The 19737-nt window shown below is 46.5% G+C and overlaps 1 protein-coding gene across 1 annotated transcript in view; it reads right to left on the bottom strand.

Moving 5' to 3' along the window:
- Window positions 1–2112, bottom strand: part of COL20A1 (collagen type XX alpha 1 chain) — a 131346-nt gene extending 129234 nt beyond the window's left edge. Inside the window, exon 1 of the mRNA XM_082225818.1 lies at window positions 2016–2112. The gene's annotated coding sequence lies outside the window, so the exon portion shown is untranslated. The remainder of the gene's footprint in view (window positions 1–2015) is intronic.
- Between the last annotated feature and the right edge of the window lie 17625 nt (window positions 2113–19737).

Raw genomic sequence — 19737 nt, 5'->3', positions numbered from 1 at the left:
AAAACTGCCAGCAACTTTTTGCAAAGCTAAGCCAAGCATCCGGTGCGGTTTCAGATGTGTGCTGAGTTTCCCGCATTGCAGGGGGTTGGGATAGATGACTACTGGGGAACCCTTCCAATTCTGTGAGCCTACCAATTCCATGAATCTATCCTAGATTATCTGGTGTTGCTTGTTGAGAAAGTGAAATGCACTCTGCACATGCCTGCTAGTTCTAAAGAGGGGACCCAAAGTGGAGGCCTGACTTTTGCTTCTGGGGGGGGGGGGGAAGTGTTGACAGATGGTCCGTTCTTGGATCGGAACCACAGTGGAGACAAAGGGTTCAATCTCCCCTCCCCCAAAGAGGGATGGGTGGACCTGTCAATTTAAATGTACAATACGATACGATACAATAATCTTTATTGTCATTGTCCCATGCAGAACAACGAAATTGAAAAATCTACATCAGACATTCAGAAACCAACAAGCCTGATATCCCAGCCGGGTTAACCCCCTGAAAACTCTGATACCCCATAATTAAATACAATATACTCCCATAGAGACTACCTTACACTGCGTTTAAAACCAAAATCACATTTGGATAGAAACTGCTTCTCAGGCGGCTAGCCCTAGTCTTTATAACCCTGTACCTTCTTCCAGAAGGCAGAAGCTGGAAAAGATCATTTCTGGGGTGCGCACTATCCTGCGCTATCTCTGCAGCTTTCTTATGGCATCTGGAAGCATAGATTTGATCCAAGGTGGGAAGAGTGCACCCAGTTATTCTCTCCACAGTCTTTACAACCCTGGACAGCATTGATTTTTCCCCCTGACCGTGCAGCTCCCAAACCACACACAGAGACCATAAGTTAATACACTCTCAACAGTACAATGGTAAAATGCCATTAACAGGTCCTTTGTGAGATTGTTTTTCTGGAGGATTCTCAGAAAATATAACCTCTGCTGTGCTCTTTTCATCAGGTCTTTATTGTGTCAGTTTTTCAGCTCTAATTTCAGTTCCACATTTCTGCAGCAATTCACTTTTTTTTTTAAGGGGCGGGACTCAGGAAAATTCATCAGCATTTTAGTACAAATTTCTCCTAATATACACATCTATGTATCCACTTTTGACAAGTACACACATTTATTCTTGCAATCAATTTCCTCCAATAGCATGCATTGTTCCATGTTGAGTTCATCAATCAGGCACACTTTTCCCCTAAAATATGCATTGTTGTACATATTGCTTGGTTCGAGAACTGCCCTGCAAAGTTGGGAAATGTGAAAATTTCAATGGATGGTCCAGTGTTGCTTCCCGTATGGGTAGTTTCTTATTCAAATGCAAAGTTGAAATCTCTCCCATCCTTACCTGTAAACCAGAGGCTCACACAAACACACACAACCCCCCCCCCAGCTGCTAATAAATGAAAACCAAGCACACAATGGTGAATCAAATACTAAACGTAGTCTTGTTTGGCCCTAAGAGAACTGCAAGAATACCCAGAAGAAACGTGGTCATGAATGTTGTGCAGAAGAAGGAGTCCACACTCCACCTCAGGAGATTATCTTTTAAAAAAGGAACTTTGTTTTCGAATCATCTAAGGGGAGTGACCTTACGGGTCATCTAGTCTCAATGTAGAATCTTGCACTCCCAGATGCAACTACACGCTCCCTGAGAGATGACAAACCAGCCCTTACAACATCCCTGTGATGTCGCCCGGAATCATCTTATTGCAGGTTTGAATGCTGAGAAAAGGCTTCCTTATAGAAGAACCGTAGGTGAGTTTACAGCTAAGGAGATGTTTATCTCGGAACCAGGGACTTCGGCGTTTACAGAGCACTCAGTTCCATTCACTACAGGATAAAAGTTGGCTCACAACTCATCACACCAGGCACTAACAGAGCTAAAACACAACGGTAGCAGGCACACACACACACAACCTTCATTTCCTGACCCAACATTTCAAAATCCCACTAGAGTCCCCTATAGCAAGTCCAATTTGCAAATAACTATAAATTGTGAATGAATATCTGTCACAAACCTGGAGTCTTTCAATGAGTGAGGTTCTTCCTTAAGTTGGCTGCGATGGTTTGAAGAATCTGAGTACATTCTTGATATCTGAGGAAGGAAGCCAGCGGCTTGTCTGCTGCCTTTGAGCTTTTTTTCATTCTGTCTGATTTTTTTTATTGTGTGTGTGTGTGTGTAAGATTTTGTGCACAGATGTCAGAACTGCTGATTGTTTGGGGGGGGAGCAAAAGTTTCCAGGGTCTACAATCAATAAGAAAATTAATGCAATTTCTTTTTAAAAAAATAAATTGCACGAAACATCAGCGATACAGTGCAAAACATAGCCTTTCCAATTGCTCACCCTGCAGAATATCTCCAGACCTCTTCAAAGTAGCTTCTTAGAAAGCCAACCTAAAAGCCTATGTGGTTGATTCTTCCAGGGGTGCAAAGGGTCTGGGTTCATAAACTTTGGAGTCTATGCCCTAAGGGGAAATAACCAGTGCCAGATTTACGTATAAGCTAAACAAGCTATAGCTTAGGGCCCCACTCTCTTGGGGACCCCCAAAAAAATTAAAGGGAAAAAAGTGTACACCCTTCCAAAATATAAGATAAAAAAATAAAACCTACATGCAGCAACAGTGTTTGTGTTGTGTATGGACCTATTGGGTCCATAAATTACCATATAGCATATATTCAGCACAAAGTACAGCAACATTTGGTTGTTGACAAAGGACAGCTGGACATGTAAAAGACCCCATTATCTTTAGTAGCTTAGGGTCTCTTCAAACCTAAATCCAGCCCTGGAAATAACTGTAGAGGATTGCATACCCAACTTCATCAATACACTGCAAAACATCTAAATTAATAAAAATTAACAAAGGGGGGGGGGAGATATGAATATTGACCCCCCAAGAAGATATTCAGCACTTCACTATTTTAAAGTGTTGTACATTTCCAAAAGATAAAAAACAAATAAAATAAAGCCTACATACAGCAACAGTGTTTTGTGTTGTGTAGGCTCCTATGATTTAAGTAATGGGCCCTGCCTGCTAGCCTGCTCCCTAAAAGATCACTGGTTTGCTCATTTCTATATACAGGGTGCCTACATTCTGCATGGACTGGTTGCACGGCAACATATGCAAATGGCTTTAGATGCCTATTAGGTCCATATATTCAGCACAAAAAACAGTGACAATTTGTTGTTGACAAAGGAGAGCTGGACATATAAAGGGCCCCATTGCCTTCAGTAGCTATGGGCCTCATCCAACCTAAATCCGGCCCTGGGTCTGAGCATATGACGCTGATCCTGGGCCGACTACACTGGCTACTGATTAGTTCCTTAAACTTTAAATGGCTCAGGGCCACAACACCTCAAGGACCACTTCTCATATGAACTGATCTGGAGTCTGTGATCACCACCGGAGGCTCTTCTTTGTGTCTCTCATCCACAAGAGGTCCAAAGTGAGGCAACACGAGAACGGGGCCTTTTCTGCAGTGGCTCCCTGTTTGTGGAATGCTTTCCCCAGAGAGGCTTGCTTGGCACCTTCATTACATATCTTTAGGCACCAGGCAAAAAACCATTTCTCTTCAACCAGGTGTTGGGCTCATTAAACAATCTATGGCTTTTTTAATTTGTTTGTGGGAGGAGAATAATTGGTTTACTTTTGTCTTTTTTGGCGGGTGTTCTCTTCGTTGTGAGCCAACCTGTGATCTTTGGATGAAATTTGATAAATGTAATCAATCATCATCATCCAACTTCCATTCAAAAACATCCAAGGAAAGAGATTCCCCCACCTTTTGAGGGAGTCTGTTCCACTGTCAGAAAGTTCTTCCTGATATTTCATCAGAATCTCCTTTCTTGTAACTTGAATCCATTGGTTCAGGTCTATTGGCAGACAGCAGTTTCCTTTCTAACCGGTGTGTATGTCAGACATTGGTTCAGGTCCTACCCTCTGAAACAGGAGAAAGCAAGCTTGGTCCATCTTCCATGTGACAGCCCTTCAGATATTTGAAGATGGAGATCAAAATTCCTCCTAATTTTCCTGCTCTCTGTAGCTGCTCCTGTTAACAGCTTCCAGGATAGCATGCTCAAAGCATCTCCCATTTGCTGTCTAAAACAATACGATATGATACATAGAATCAGAGAATCATAGAATCAAAGAGTTGGAAGAGACCACAAGGGCCATCGAATCCAACCCCCTGCCAAGCAGGAAACACCATCAGAGCACTCCTGACATATGGTTGTCAAGCCTCTGCTTAAAGACCTCCAAAGTAGGAGACTCCACCACACTCCTTGGCAGCAAATTCCACTGTCGAACAGCTCTTACTGTCAGGAAGTTCTTCCTAATGCTTAGGTGGAATCTTCTTTCTTGTAGTTTGGATCCATTGCTCCGTGTCCGCTTCTCTGGAGCAGCAGAAAACAACCTTTCTCCCTCCTCTATGTGACATCCTTTTATATATTTGAACATGGCTATCATATCACCCCTTAACCTCCTCTTCTCCAGGCTAAACATGCCCAGCTCCCTTAGCCGTTCCTCATAAGGCATCGTTTCCAGGCCTTTGACCATTTTGGTTGCCCTCCTCTGGACACGTTCCAGTTTGTCAGTGTCCTTCTTGAACTGTGGTGCCCAGAACTGGACACAGTACTCCAGGTGAGGTCTGACCAGAGCAGAATACAGTGGCACTATTACTTCCCTTGATCTAGATGCTATACTCCTATTGATGCAGCAATACAATAATCTTTATTGTCATTGTCCCATACGGAACAACAAAATTGAAAAAATCTACATCAGACATTCAAAAACCAACACGCCTGCTACCCCAGCTAGGTTAACCCCTAGAAACTCTGATACCCCATAATTAAATACAATATACTCTGACTTGCTCTGTCCCAGCTCCTGCCAACCTAGCAGTTCAAAAGCACACCAGTGCAAGTAGATAAATAGGTACCACTGCGGTGGGAAGGTAAACGGCGTTTCTGTGCACTCTGGTTTCCGCCACGGTTTTCCATTGCACCAGAAGCGGTCTAGTCATGCTGGCCACATGACCTGGAAAGCTGTCTCCCTCAGCCTGAAAGCAAGATGAGCATCACACCCCATAGTCGCCTTTGACTGGACTTAACCGTCCAAGGGACCTTTATCCTGAAAGGGCATGTTCAATGTAGGAACAGCCGAGACAGTGCGAATTGGAACTGATCAGGAACAGCAAACTGCCTCTTGTACATTGTGTGAGCACCGTAAGAGGTTCTGGTGAGTACACTGCCAGCCTTGAGCCCTGCACTGACAACCTCTGCCACTGAGAGAACAGGATGTTAGACTCGGTGTACCATTGGCTTGATCCAGTAGGCTCGTCTTAAACTCTCTGCACTGAAGGAAATGGGATGAAACAAAATCATGGAGGAGGTCTATTAGGAAGCATTATCTGATGGACTGGGGCTGTCCTCCTTTTGGAGTTGCTGCTGGTACCCATCTCTCTTGGGAGACAATGGAAGAGTGCACCTTGGGGGGTGAAGTCAACCCGTTGGAGAGTTACAGTGCCTGCTGTGGCTGTAAAGTCTAATAAGGGAGAGACATGTTTTGTTGCAGGTGGGACAAATGAAGGCGCCCGGTTGTGCTGATACAGATGCACCACAGCGTTTCTCCTCTTTGCGCACCTCCCAGTAGTCATTCCTCCTCTGGTCATTGCTATAGATCACTTCTCCAAGCATCATGCCTGCTACCTGGACAGTTATCTTTCCACAAGGGCCAACATTCATACCGAAATCCAGCATCGCCTGAGCTCTGCGAGTGCAGCTTTCTCCCAATTGAAGTGCAGAGTGTTTGAGGACCGGAACATTTGCAGGGAAACCAAAATGTTTGTTTAGAAAGCTATTGTACTACTAACCTTACTGCATGCTTGTGAAACATGGACCACTTATAAACACCATCTCCAGCGCCTCGAAAGATTCCATCAACGGTGTCTCTGAAAAATTTACACATCACTTGGGAAGACAGGTAAACTAATACCGGTGTACTGGAAGAAGCAAAGATCACCAGTGTCAAAGCAATGATTCTTCAACATCAACTTCATTGAACTGGCCATGTTGTTTGGATGCCTGATTATCGTCTTCCAAAGCAACTACTCTGTGGGATGCGGGTAGCGCTGTGGGTTAAACCACAGAGCCTAAGGCTTGCCGATCAGAAGGTTGGCTGTTTGAATCCCCGTGACGGGGTGAGTTCCCGTTGCTTGGTCCCTGCTCCTGCCAACCTAGCAGTTCGAAAGCATGTCAAAGTGCAAGTAGATAAATATGTACTGCTCCAGCGGGAAGGTAAACAGCGTTTCTGTGTGCTGCTCTGGTTCACCAGAAGTGGCTTAGTCATGCCGGCCACATGACCTGGAAAAACTGTCTGTGGACAAACGTTGGCTCCTTCGGCCAGTAAAGCGAGATGAGCGCCGCAACCCCAGAGTCGTCCGTGACTGGACCTAATGGTCAGGGGTCCCTTTACCTTTTTACTCCCATAGAGACTACCATACACTGTGTTTAAAACCAAAGTTGCATTTGGATAGAAACTGTTTCTCAGGCGGCTAGTCCTAGTCTTTGTAACCCTGTACCTTCTTCCAGAAGGCAGAAGCTGAAAGAGATAATTTCCAGGGTGCGCACTATCCCGCCTTGGTTCTGTATATTTTATAACAAGTTCTGCACGTCACATTTCCCACACCGGGAGACCGATACAACTCTCTGCCAAGAAAAGTGATGACTATGAACCGTAGCAACTCAGGACTTGTTGGTGCTTGAGTGCGAGACGGATGTATGTCTACTCCAGACTGATCAAAATGATCTTATTCTGGCCAATTTCATTCTGCGTTGAAGCATCCTCTATTCCTCGAAGCAGTTTCTCCAATTGAAGTTAATTAGGCAATTGAAGTTAATTAGGTGGTTATTTCACATTAAAGGAACAGGCTCGTGCAAACCAGTTTGGCTTGCCATTCATGTTGAGAAATATGTCGTGATGGCGAAGGGTGGAGAGGGGTCAGGGAGAGTGATGTGAATCCACAGATTGGATGTCGGAGGGCACAGCTGGCTAGGAATAACACCTATTGCTAACAAAGTTCCCAACAGGACCTTATGGGGTCAGGTCATTGGTCAGTTCTATTGACTCTGACCAACAGCAGCTCTCCGGAGTATCTGGATTTTGAGAAAATGTCACGGGTGCAGTGGTAGACCTCAGGGTCTCAAATTTCAGCAGTGTCCTGTGTGACACAACAAAAATGGTACCCCTGGTTTCTCGCCTTCTATTTGACATCATAGTTGTGACACCCCCAAGGCTCTGCACCCAGTGGAACGGATCCAGTTGTGCTCTCTTAAATCTGCCTCTGATGGATGTCCGCCATAAAACGGCTGCCATGGCGTGTGTGACATAAAACAAAATGGCCAAAAACAAAGATAAGGAAAAGGGACAGGACCAGAAAACAGCATGGGCATCTTCCCCCCCCCTACATCATTTTCCCCATCAATGGGGGGAAAGGCACCTACAGCAGATATCACCACACTTCCTCATGGAAAGAAGCTGTTTGCCATCTTTTAAGAATGGACACAATCCTGTGGAATGCAGACGGAGGTGGCGCGGTGGGTTAAACCACTGAGCCCAGGACTTGCCGATCAGAAGTGTTAGGAAAATTAACATGAGAAGTGATTGGGCAACATATGGCCAACTGCTAAGGAAAGAAGATGGGAAATGGAAAGTAAAACCATACGAACAGGTTAAGGAGTATGTGTATGACTGGTTACATCACTTCCAAGTAAATGAGATGTTCAGAAAAGAGGTTAAAGATAGAGGGTATGCAGATAAAGAATCAAAATTCCAGACGGAAATTATAAATAATGAGGTGAAAATAATATCTAAAATGTATAAGATGTTGTTGGATTGGAATTTGGCAGATGAAGAAGTTAAGGCGGTAATGATCAGTTGGGCCAAGGATGTGGGACATGCTATACAATTTGAGGATTGGGAGAAACTTTGGAAAGAAGGCTTAGACTTTACTGCGTGTATGACGGTGAAAGAGAACATCATGAAGATGTTCTACAGGTGGTACATAACACCTGCGAAACTATCGAAAATGTATAAAGTAGATAGCAAATGTTGGAAGTGTGAAGAGAAGGAGGGCTCCTTTTACCATATGTGGTGGGAGTGTGGGAGAGTAAGAGAATTCTGGGAAGAAGTGTACATCGAACTAAAGAAGGTGCTAAAATATACGTTTATCAAAAAACCTGAAATCTTTCTGTTAGGGATATTAGGGAATGAAATAAAAAAGAAAGACCACAAATTTGTCTACTATGCAGTTACAGCAGCAAGGATAGTTCTTGCTCAGAAATGGAAAAAAAAGGATTTGCCAACAATAGAGGAGTGGAGATTGAAGTTAGTAGACTACGCGGACTTGGACAGATTAACGGGGAAGATCAGACATTTAAGAGACCAAAAGTTTATCAAGGATTGGGGGAAATATGTAAATTACCTGGAATATATTAGTAAAGGTCAAATAACGTTAAGGGGATTCAGAGAAGCACTGTGAAAAACCAAGAGGTATTGTTTAAGGAAAATAGAGGAAGAGGAAGGTGTAATGACAATACAAATTAGGGAATGTGTATTTTTTGATATATAATATGGAAGATTTACGGACGAGCGGAAGGAAGTCCAAAAAGAGGTGACAATGTTAATTTGATAGGTGAAAACTTTTATTAGGTATACTGTGTACTTGTTTAGTGTTTAGTTGTTATTTTTCTGTTACTTCTATGTCTGTAGTACTTTTTTTTTTTGTCTGTAGTGGTTTTTTCTGTCTCTTTCTCTTTCTGGAAAACTAATAAATACTTATCTGGAAAAAAAAAAACAATCCTGTGGAATGCAGACGGAGGTGGCGCGGTGGGTTAAACCACTGAGCCCAGGACTTGCCGATCAGAAGGTTGGCGGTTCGAATCCCCATGACGGGGTGAGCTCCCGTTGCTCGGTCCCAGCTCCTGCCAACCTAGAAATTCGGAAGCACATCAAAGTGCAAGTAGATAAATAGGTACCGCTCCGGCGGGAAGGTAAACGGCATTTCCGTGTGCTGCTCTGGTTCGCCAGAAGCGGCTTAGTCATGCTGGCCACATGACCTGGAAGCTGTACGCCGGCTCCATCGGCCAATAAAGCGAGATGAGCACCGCAATGCCAGAGTTGGCCACGACTGTACCTAATGGTCAGGGGTCCCTTTACCTTTACTTAGGACCAATCTTGGTGTATTTTTGGTGTTTGTGGAAGCCGCCCAGAGTGGCTGGGGAAACCCAGCCAGATGGGCGGGGTACAAATAATAAATACCGTATTTTTCGCACTATTGGACGCACCGGTCCATAGGATGCACCTAGATTTGGGGGGGGGGAATAAAGGCAAAAAAAATTTATTCCCCCCCCCGCCAGGTGCGGGGCTGGGGCGGGGGAAGCCCGAGCTTCCCCCTCCCCCAGAACGGAACCCAGAGCCATGCCGAAGCTGCGCACAGCTTTGGCATCGCTCTGGGAGCTTGCGGGGCTGGGGGAGGAGGAAGCCCTCCGCCAGCCTCCAAACCATGTCGGGAGACAGCGGGATGGCGCGCTGCGCCTCTCCCGTTGTCCCCCGAGTTTGCGGGGCTGGGCCAGCCTTCTAACCAAGTCGGGGGACAGCGGGAAGGGCGCGCTGCGCCCCTGCCGCTGTCTCCCGAGTTTGCGGGGCTGGCGACGGGGAGGAGCAGGCTTCTCCCCCCGCCAGCCTTCTAGACAAGTCGGGGGACAGCGGCAAAGGCGCGCTGCGCCCCTGCCGCTGTCCCCCGAGTTTGCGGGGCTGGCGACGGGGAGGAGCAGGCTTCTCCCCCCGCCAGCCTTCTAGACAAGTCGGGGGACAGCGGCAAAGGCGCGCTGCGCCCCTGCCGCTGTCTCCCGAGTTTGCGGGGCTGGCGACGGGGAGGAGCAGGCTTCTCCCCCCGCCAGCCTTCTAGCCAAGTCGGGGGACAGCGGCAAAGGCGCGCTGCGCCCCTGCCGCTGTCTCCCGAGTTTGCGGAGCTGGCGACGGGGAGGAGCAGGCTTCTCTCCCCGCCAGCCTTCTAGCCAAGTCGGGGAACAGCGGCAAAGGCGCGCTGCGCCCCTGCCGCTGTCTCCCGAGTTTGCGGGGCTGGCGACGGGGAGGGGCAGGCTTCTCCCCCCGCCAGCCTTCTAGCCAAGTCGGGGGACAGCAGGAAGGGCGCGCTGCGCCCCTGCCGCTGTCTCCCGAGTTTGCGGGGCTGGCGACGGGGAGGAGCAGGCTCCCCCCCCCGCCAGCCTTCTAACCAAGTCGGGGGACAGCGGGAAGGGCGCGCTGCGCCTCTCCCGCTGTCCCCCGAGCTTGTGGGGCTGGCGGTGGGGCTCTCCTGAAGCCTGGAGAGCGAGAGGGGTCGGTGCGCACCGACCCCTCTCGCTCTCCAGGCTTCAGCGAAAGCCTGCATTCGCACCATAGGACGCACACACATTTCCCCTTCATTTTTGGAGGGGAAAAAGTGCGTCCGATAGTGCGAAAAATACGGTAATTATAATTATTATTATAATAATTATTATTATTATTGCATAGGTTAGCCCAGAAATTCCTCTGCAGCTTGTATTTTCCCTTCACAACCCAAATATTCAAAATTCCTATATTTATTAATTTCTATAGCACTGTAACCAGCTGCCAAGATGTATCCTCTCCCTAGCAGGGTGTGGGTCACTTTGGAGTTGAAAGGGGGTGATTTCTGTAAAGAAAGTTGATGAAGAACAACAACCATACAGTGCCAGGTTTAGCGACATCTCTTATTACTGTACTATGACGAATCAAATGTTCTGAAAGCTACTTCCCACTTTTCTTTTGTTGGCCCTTGCATTGCCTTCCACTGTCTGGCCACCTTCATCTGAGCAACTGACAACAATAGCAACACTAGTTCTTCATTGTGCACCAAAAGGTTCTGTTCATCTTCAGTCAAAGAGCAATGCCAACGTGGCGTCTGGGACCAAAAGCTTATACGAGAGACTAATTCAAGCATCCAAACCCAGAATTGGTTAACTCTGGTGCATCTCCACCACATGTGAATAAGGGTTCCCCCTTTTCCTCACATCCATGCTAGCAGCTTGGGGGTCCTAATCAAATGAGAAAGCCTCACTGGGGTCCAGCGCCACCACAGAAGCAATGGGTTGGGTATTTTCACCTGTTCCTGCAAGGTCTTACAAGGCAATTAATTTCTTAAAATTAATCCATTTGTCACAGATTCTATAGAACAAGGGTGAAAGTGGCTAACAGTTGTGCAAAGCATAAGGCAGAAGCTGGCTTTGCACAGTGCCACTTGGCTAGTGCCAGTGATGTCAACAAGAATCATCAGCACTCCAAATCGTTTTGTACTGTTTAGAAATCCATTTTCTATCCGTGGAGGGCTAACATGGGAAATATGAATGGTTCTATTACATGGGATCTTTGAAAAACCAAAAGGCAGGAAGGCTTTCCAAAGCTTGGCAGAGGTATGAGACTGATGTTGGGACCCAGGTCCAATTGGCTGGCGTGCCAAGTCTATCTGTGATGGCCTGGGATTCGGATTCGGATGCAGAACCTGAGGGATCCCAGCCTACAAGGAATTCCCCACCTCCAGAACCCGCTGAGACGGGGCTGGGGCATGAGCCTGAAGGGTCCTCACCTGTGCTGGATCCTCAGGTGCAGGCATCAGCTGAGTCTGCTCTGGCTCCTGAGGTGAGGGAGGACCCATTGCCTGCAGGTGCTCCACTCTCAGCCCCCTCAGAGGAAGCTGAGGTTGCCTCTGGGTCCGGTAACCCTCCAGCCTCTCCTGAGCTGCAGAGGCTGAGGGCAGAGAGGCGGAGGGAACTAAGTTCCCGCAGGAGGAGTGCTAGCCTCTAGGCCAGGAGAGGCGAGTCACCTGTGGACCGGGGCCACCCCATGCCTTGGGGCAGATAAAAACCAGGCAGCCTCAGTCCCAAGTTGCGGGAGCAACTTCGTTTGTTGTCAGTTTCTGCCTGAACCCTGTTCTGCTATTCTGCCAGAGCTCCTGACCTCACCCGACTACCTGACCTGCATCCAGCTTCAACTTTTATGGACTGCCTCCATACTGCATCTTCAACCTTGGGCTGGACTCGGACCACGCCTCTCGTTTAGCCCATGGGTCCGGCACACTATCATGGTGAAACTGGGAACAAGATGGGCTTGCTTTCTGCCCAAGGGACCAGCTGCGGTTTCTCTTGTTAAATTATGCCCATCTTCAAGCTGCCTTGTTTCTTGGGAATTGCAAGTCAAGCCAGGCCAGGCACTAACATTTCCCTCCCAGGAGCCATTAAGCACCCCCCCCCCAAACCGCTTGCCTCCACCGCAAACGCTTTTGCTTAGTGCAGCTATTATAACATCTGCTCAAAACGGGAAATGACGCTCGATCATTACCCAGCAGAAGATCTTCGGGCATGAATTTTTAACAAGCGCTCCTTTCAAGTTCCTGAAAAGGCCCTTCATGAAAATTCAGCAGGCCTCGAACTCTGAGAGGCAGGCAAGGGTCACAGGCTCTGAGCCGATGGTGTCGGGTGGAATTTACTATTCATCGGGGTGTGGCAGGCAATCCTGCCTAGAGGCAGTGGGGATTCTGGGCACAGTGAGGCATTGAGGAGCAAGACATGAGGAAGAAGCTTGGGGGGGGGGAGGGAGAGAGAAAGAGAGAGAATGGAGGAAAATGAAAACTAATCTAATGTGCATCACATAGATTATTATTTTTTTAACCTAGAGGGCCTAAAATCCCAAACTCTTCTGTTAGGGCTTTTCCGCACCATGCTCTTTCTAAGCATGGTCTGCTTCCTAAAGCTCTGTGTCCGAGCTTTCTTCTGTTCTGGGATTTCCCCCACGGAAACCTGCTCTTTAAAGCTCAGTCAGAGCAAACAATTCAGGAAAACCTGAATTCACGTTTGCTCCGATCGAGTGCTGAAGAGTAGGTTTTCATGGGGAAAGCTCTGTAGCAAAAAACCAAATGATTGGACCTGTGCCTGGAAAAGGTAAAGGTAAAGGGACCCCTGACCATTAGGCCCAGTCGTGACTGATTCTGGGGTTGAGGCAATCATCTTGCTTTAGTGGCCGAGGGAGCTTCCGGGTCATGTGGCCAGCACGACTAAGCCGCTTCTGGCGAACCAGAGCAGCACACGGAACGCCGTTTACCTTCCCGCCAGAGCGGTACCTATTTATCTACTTGCACTTTGACGTGCTTTGGAACTGCTAGGTTGGCAGGAGCAGGGACCAAGCAACGGGAGCTTACTCCGTCGCAGGGATTTGAACTGCCTACCTTCTGATCGGCAAGTCCTAGGCTCTGTGGCTTAACCCACAGCGCCACCCATGGTGCCTGGAAAAGGTAAAGGTAAAGGGACCCCTGACCATTAGGTCCAGTTGTGACCGACTCTGGGGTTGTGGTGCTCAGAAAGAGCAGGGCAAAAAAGTCGTAGAAGATTGTGCAGTTGGAAGGGACCAGGAGGGTCATCTAGTCCAACCCTCTGCAGTGCAGGAATCTTTTGCCCAATGTGGGGCTTGAACCCACAATCCAGTGATGAAGAACCTTGTGCTGTACCGACTGAGCTATACCAGGGCCCAGCTGGTAAATGTGGATCAGCCCATGGTGATACCATGACTCCAGAACCAACTGTACAAAGTTATACAAAGTGTACAAAGTGACGCGGCAGCTCAAAAAGCCAATGCAATTCTGGGCTGCATCAATAGTAGTATAGCGTCTAGATCAAGGGAAGTAATAGTGCCACTGTATTCTGCTCTGGTCAGACCTCACCTGGAGTACTGTGTCCAGTTCTGGGCACCACAGTTCAAGAAGGACACTGAGAAACTGGAACGTGTCCAGAGGAGGGCAACCAAAATGGTCAAAGGCCTGGAAACGATGCCTTATGAGGAACGGCTAAGGGAGCTGGGCATGTTTAGCCTGGAGAAGAGGAATTTAAGGGGTGATATGATAGCCATGTTCAAATATATAAAAGGTTGTCACATAGAGGAGGGAGAAAGGTTGTTTTCTGCTGCTCCAGAGAAGCGGACACGGAGCAATGGATCCAAACTACAAGAAAGAAGATTCCACCTAAACATTAGGAAGAACTTCCTGACAGTAAGAGCTGTTTGACAGTGGAATTTGCTGCCAAGGAGTGTGGTGGAGTCTCCTACTTTGGAGGTCTTTAAGCAGAGGCTTGACAACCATATGTCAGGAGTGCTCTGATGGTGTTTCCTGCTTGGCAGGGGGTTGGACTCGATGGCCCTTGTGGTCTCTTCCAACTCTATGATTCTATGATATTCCCTCTAACGAAGTGTGAGAAAAATCACCATTGCCCTGATTGACAATTAGTTTTTTTAAAAAAACAAAACAAACCCCCCCAAGGGAGAACACACAGCGCTTAGAGAATTAACCAAAAAATGAATAAATAAATGAAAACGAGCAAAGTAGAATTTTTGAGACACCTCAGCAAAAAATATAGTTTTCTTCTTCACAAAACCCTTTAAAAGCAATTATTGGTTGAGGTGGTGTTTAAGCCTCAATCGAGGAGCTGGATCGTAAACCTCCATGCCACGTTGCATTGAGATCACACATGCTCCAGGGAAATATCAGATTGCAGTGTTTACGTTCTTAATCTCTCCCCTGAGCTGTGATGGTCTGGGGATAAACTGATGTCCGGGCATGAAACACACAGAACCGAATCCTGGAGAGGAACTAACTGCACATCAATAGATCTGATATCTCCCCCATAAAAAACAGGCGTCGTTTTACTACATCATTGAAAGGCTTCTCTCTTTGATACGGCTGAACTAGTGTGCAGTCATGTCTGCACCTTGTTTAATCCCAGTCGCTCACAACTCCAGGGGCAAACAATCTTACAAGCAGAACGTTCATTTTCCCCATCAGCGCTATTGCACTAAAGTGGCACAGGTGGAAGAACACTTAGCCTCTAAATAAGATTTTCAAAAACAACAACCCAAAACATACTTTTCACTATGTTTTAGATCATGCATTTTAGGCAATTATTTCATTGCAAATCATAGAATCATAGAGTTGGGAGAGACCACAAGGGCCATCGAGTCCAACCCCCTGCCAAGCAGGAAACACCATCAGAGCACTCCTGACATATAGTTGTCAAGCCTCTGCTTAAAGACCGCCAAGGTAGGAGACTCCACCACACTCCTTGGCAGCAAATTCCACTGTCGAACAGCTCTTACTGTCAGGAAGTTCTTCCTAATGTTTAGGTGGAATCTTCTTTCTTGTAGTTTGGATCCATTGCTCCGTGTCCGCTTCTCTGGAGCAGCAGAAAACAACCTTTCTCCCTCCTCTATGTGACAACCTTTTATATATTTGAACATGGCTATCATATCACCCCTTAAACTCCTCTTCTCCAGGCTAAACATGCCCAGCTCCCTTAGCCATAAGGCATCGTTTCCAGGCCTTTGACCATTTTGGTTGCCCTCCTCTGGACACGTTCCAGTTTGTCAGTGTCCTTCTTGAACTGTGGTGCCCAGAACTGGACAGAGTACTCCAGGTGAGGTCTGACCAGAGCAGAATACAGTGGCACTATTACTTCCCTTGATCTAGATGCTATACTCCTATTGATGCAGCCCAGAATTGCATAGGCTTTTTTAGCTGCCCCGTCACACTGTTGGCTCATGTCATGTTTGTGGTCAACCAAGACTCCTAGATCCTTTTCACATGTACTGCTCTCAAGCCAGGTGTCCCCCATCTTGTATTGGTGCCTCTCATTTTTTTTGCCCAAGTGCAATACTTTACATTTCTCCCTGTTAAAATTCATCTTGTTTGTTTTGGCCCAGTTCTCTAATCTGTCAAGGTCGTTTGAAGTGTGATTCTGTCCTCTGGGGTGTTAGCCACCCCTCCCAGTTTGGTGTCATCTGCAAATTTGATCAGGATGCCCTTGAGTCCATCATCCAAGTTGTTGATAAAGACTTGCCCTTCCTTTCCCTGCAGCCAACTGCCCCCCTTTTGCCCTCAAAATCTGCTCAGAGGGTTGGAGGGCCCTCTCGACAGGGGCGGAGGAAGGGGGTGCGGTGGGGGGTGGGTCGCCCCGGGTGTCTTCGCTGAAGGGGGTGACATTTGGCAATTGCGGGCGGTGCGCTGAATGTCTGCCATTGGCAATTTGCTCCTCCCCGTTGCGGCTTGCTCCGCCCCTGGCCGCAGGGTGTGCGCACTGCTCTGTGCACCCGAGCGGCTATCCCGCGCCTGGGAGGGCATTCTCCGCACCCCACTGCCCTTGGGAGCACACCTTGCCCCCCTTGGGTGTACGAGTATATGCTCCGCTGCTGCCTCTGAAGCAGATTTCCCCCCCCCCATACTTTTTATTGCTTTTTTGTAACAACAACAAATAAAATAAATACTCTTGCATTCAAAAATTTGTATGTCTTCTTATTTACCCTGCGCCTTATTGCGCCCGGACTTCCCTCCATCTCTTCAATGGTTTTCATGTCTCAAATCTTTTCTTACAGTTTCTTATTTACACTCCATCCACATCACAAGATTTGCATTAATCCTGCTACAGTTTTTAAATTCTTACAATTACTCCGTATATATTCAACAAATTTACTCCAATCCTTTTCGAACTTTGCTTCTTTTTGGTTCCGAATCTTATAAGTCAATTTCGCCAATTCTATGTATTCAAACATTTTTGTCTGCCACTCCATTAAAGTTGGGATTTCTTGGGATTTCCATTTCTGAGCCACTAAGATTCTAGCGGCGGTCGTTGCATACATAAATAGTTTGTAATCTTCCTTTTTAAATTCATCCCCTGTTATCCCTAGCAAAAATGCTTCTGGTTTCTTTGGGAAAGTGTATTTAAATAGTTTTTTTTTTTTCATTTTGTTATATATCATGTCCCAATATTTTTTCATTTTTTCACACGTCCACCACATGTGAAAAAAATCACCGTCTTTTGTTTACATTTCCAACACATTTTATTACTTACTCTATACATTTTTGCTAGTGTAACTGGGGTGATATACCAATGGTACGTCATTTTCATAAGATTTTCTTTTAGAGTGGAGCACGCTGTGAACCTCAAACCTTCTGTCCATAATTTTACCCAATCATCATAATCAATATTATAACCAAAATCAGATTTTGAAGGTGTGAGAGGAGAGGAAGAGGCAGAGCTCTGCATGTTTAGCATTGGGTACAACCCAAAGCAGTGAGGTATAGACACACATAGTCAGTTTGGGCCAGGCTGATGTTCCCTTTCTGAAGTTTACCTGACAGCCACAAAGACAGGACAGATAAGCTGTGTGTGTGTGCGTGCACACATGTGCATATGAGAGAGCTGTGTGTCGCTCACCCTCATCGATGTCACAGTTGCGACAGAAGTGGTATTCCTGACATCCACAACCACATTCCACACAGTGCTGATATGGTTGTATATACCGCAAAACACCTGGGAAAGAAAGCACATTTCCCTAGCGACAAAACATTGTGATTCGAGAACAGTTGTACAGTGGTGCCCCGCAAGACGAATGCCTCGCAAGACGGAAAACTCGCTAGACGAAAGTTTTCCGTTTTGGAAAGTTTCGCAAAACGAATCTCCTATGGGCTTGCTTCGCAAGACGAAAATGTCTTGCGAGTTCCTGCGGGGTTTTTTTCCTTCCCCCCTTTTTCTAAGCCGCTAAGCCGCTTATCCGCTTATCTGCTAAGCCGATAAGCTGCTAAAAGCCGCTAATAGCGCTAATCCACTAATCCATCAATGGGCTTGCTTCGCATGACGAAAAAACCGCTAGATGAAGAGACTCACAGAACGGATTCTTTTCATCTTGCGAGGCACCACTGTACCTTGGAAGTCAAACGGAATCCATTCCGGAAGCCCGTTTGACTTCCAAAATGTTCAGAAACCAAAGCACGGCTTCTGATTGGCTGCAGGAACCTCCTGCAGCCAATCGGATGCCCATCGGGCCTTCAGCTTCCAAAAGAACATTTGAAAACCGTAACACACACTTCTGGGTTTCAATCGTTTGGGAGCCAATTTATTCGGGAGCCAAGGCGTTTGAGATCCATGTGGTGGAAATGCCGACCTATTAAACAATTTTGGAATGAATATATGAATAAATCAAAAAGATGATTAAAATATCTTTTAGTAAAAAAACTGGAGGCATTCCTTTTAGATATAGTCACAAACGATATTCCTGACAATCAAAGGAAAGTATTCCTCTATGTGACAACAGCTGCCAGGATGCTCATAGCAAAAACTTGGAAAGGGAGAAAAATTCCATCAATGAAAGAATGGCAAATTAAATTTTGTGAATATATAAATCTGGCAAGACTCACAGCATTCATAAGGGGACAATCGGACCAAAAATTATTCAAAGAATGGGGATGTGCTAAACAGTATATGAAAAAACATTGTTCTAGAGTAAGCATATAGGTACGTAATGAATGATGCTTTGCAGGGTTAAAGAAAGAGAAAAATGGTGTAAAAAGTATAAAGACAGAGGTAATCTACATTAGACACAACAATTTAGAAAGAGTAAAATTTTTGAGGTCTTAGAACCAAGGAAGGAAGTCAGTATGTGTATATGTATGTAATGACTAGATTAGAATGATATGGTTTTATTTGTAGATGCGTAGTTTTGGTTTTTGTGTTCTTTTTTCTCTTGTGTTTTTTCCCCTTGTTAGTACTGTTTTATTTTGGATTTAATGTTTGTAATTTTTGTTGTAATTTTGCATCAAAAATTTGAAAAAAAAATTAAAAAGAACATTTGAAAACTGGAACACTCATTTCCAGGTTTCAATCATTTGGGAGCCAATTTGTTCGGGAGCCAAGGCGTTTGAGAGCCAAGGTACGACTGTACTGGGAATATTTCTTGCAAACTGTGAATGAACGTAAATAAACACTTCTGTAGGCAGTGGCGGAGGAAGAGGGGCAGATACCCTGGTTGCCATCTCTGAGGGTGTGACAAGAAGGCATCCCGCGGGGGACTCGCCCCACCACCCCTGGGCACGGCAGCACAAACCGCCATCGCACCACGGCAGCCGCATGCGGAGGATCCGCCATTCGCGGCTCCACCCTCCACCACTGTCTGTACGGCGCTCGAGGATCCCACCGTTTGTATGGGGCGCGTGCATGCGCCGTACATAGTGGTTTACTCCGCTCCGTGGCAATTCTCCCTCTTTCACCCCTGTCTGTAGTTAAAAAAGTTAAAGGCCCCTGGACAGTTAAGTCCAGTCAAAGGAGACTATGGGATGCAACGCTCATCTCACTTTTCAGGCCGAGGGAGCCGGCGTTTGTCCACAGACAGCTTTCCGGGTCATGTGGCCAGCAGGACTAAACTGCTCCTGGAGCAACGGAACACTGTGACGGAAACCAGAGTGCACGGAAACACCGTTTACCTTCCCGACGCAGTGGTACCTAGTTATCTACTTGCACTGGTATGCTTTCAAACTGCTAGGTTGGCAGAAGCTGGGGCAGAGCAACAGAAGCTCACCCTGTCGTGTGGATTCGAACTGCCGACTTTCCGATTGGCAAGCCCAAGAAGCAGAGTGTTTTGATCACACACACCACCACACAACCAATGAGTAAGACCTCTGTGTTTTTTGTGCGGAAGAAGGGGAAAACCTTTATTAAGTGTGCAGAGCATCCTAGAATTCATGTTTTCTTGGAATGCCAAAGAAGCCACTGTCAGCTTTATATATGGAGAAAAGACAGTCAGGTGATTCTTATAGGGAACATGCCTTTATATCAGCAGTACTGTAAAAATGTTTTGGAG

The sequence above is a fragment of the Podarcis vaucheri genome (assembly GCF_965113315.1).
Source record: "Podarcis vaucheri genome assembly, chromosome: 6".
Taxonomy (NCBI): Eukaryota; Metazoa; Chordata; class Lepidosauria; order Squamata; family Lacertidae; genus Podarcis; species Podarcis vaucheri.
The sequence above is the reverse complement of the archived record's forward strand: the minus strand, read 5'-3'. Positions and strand labels throughout refer to the sequence as shown.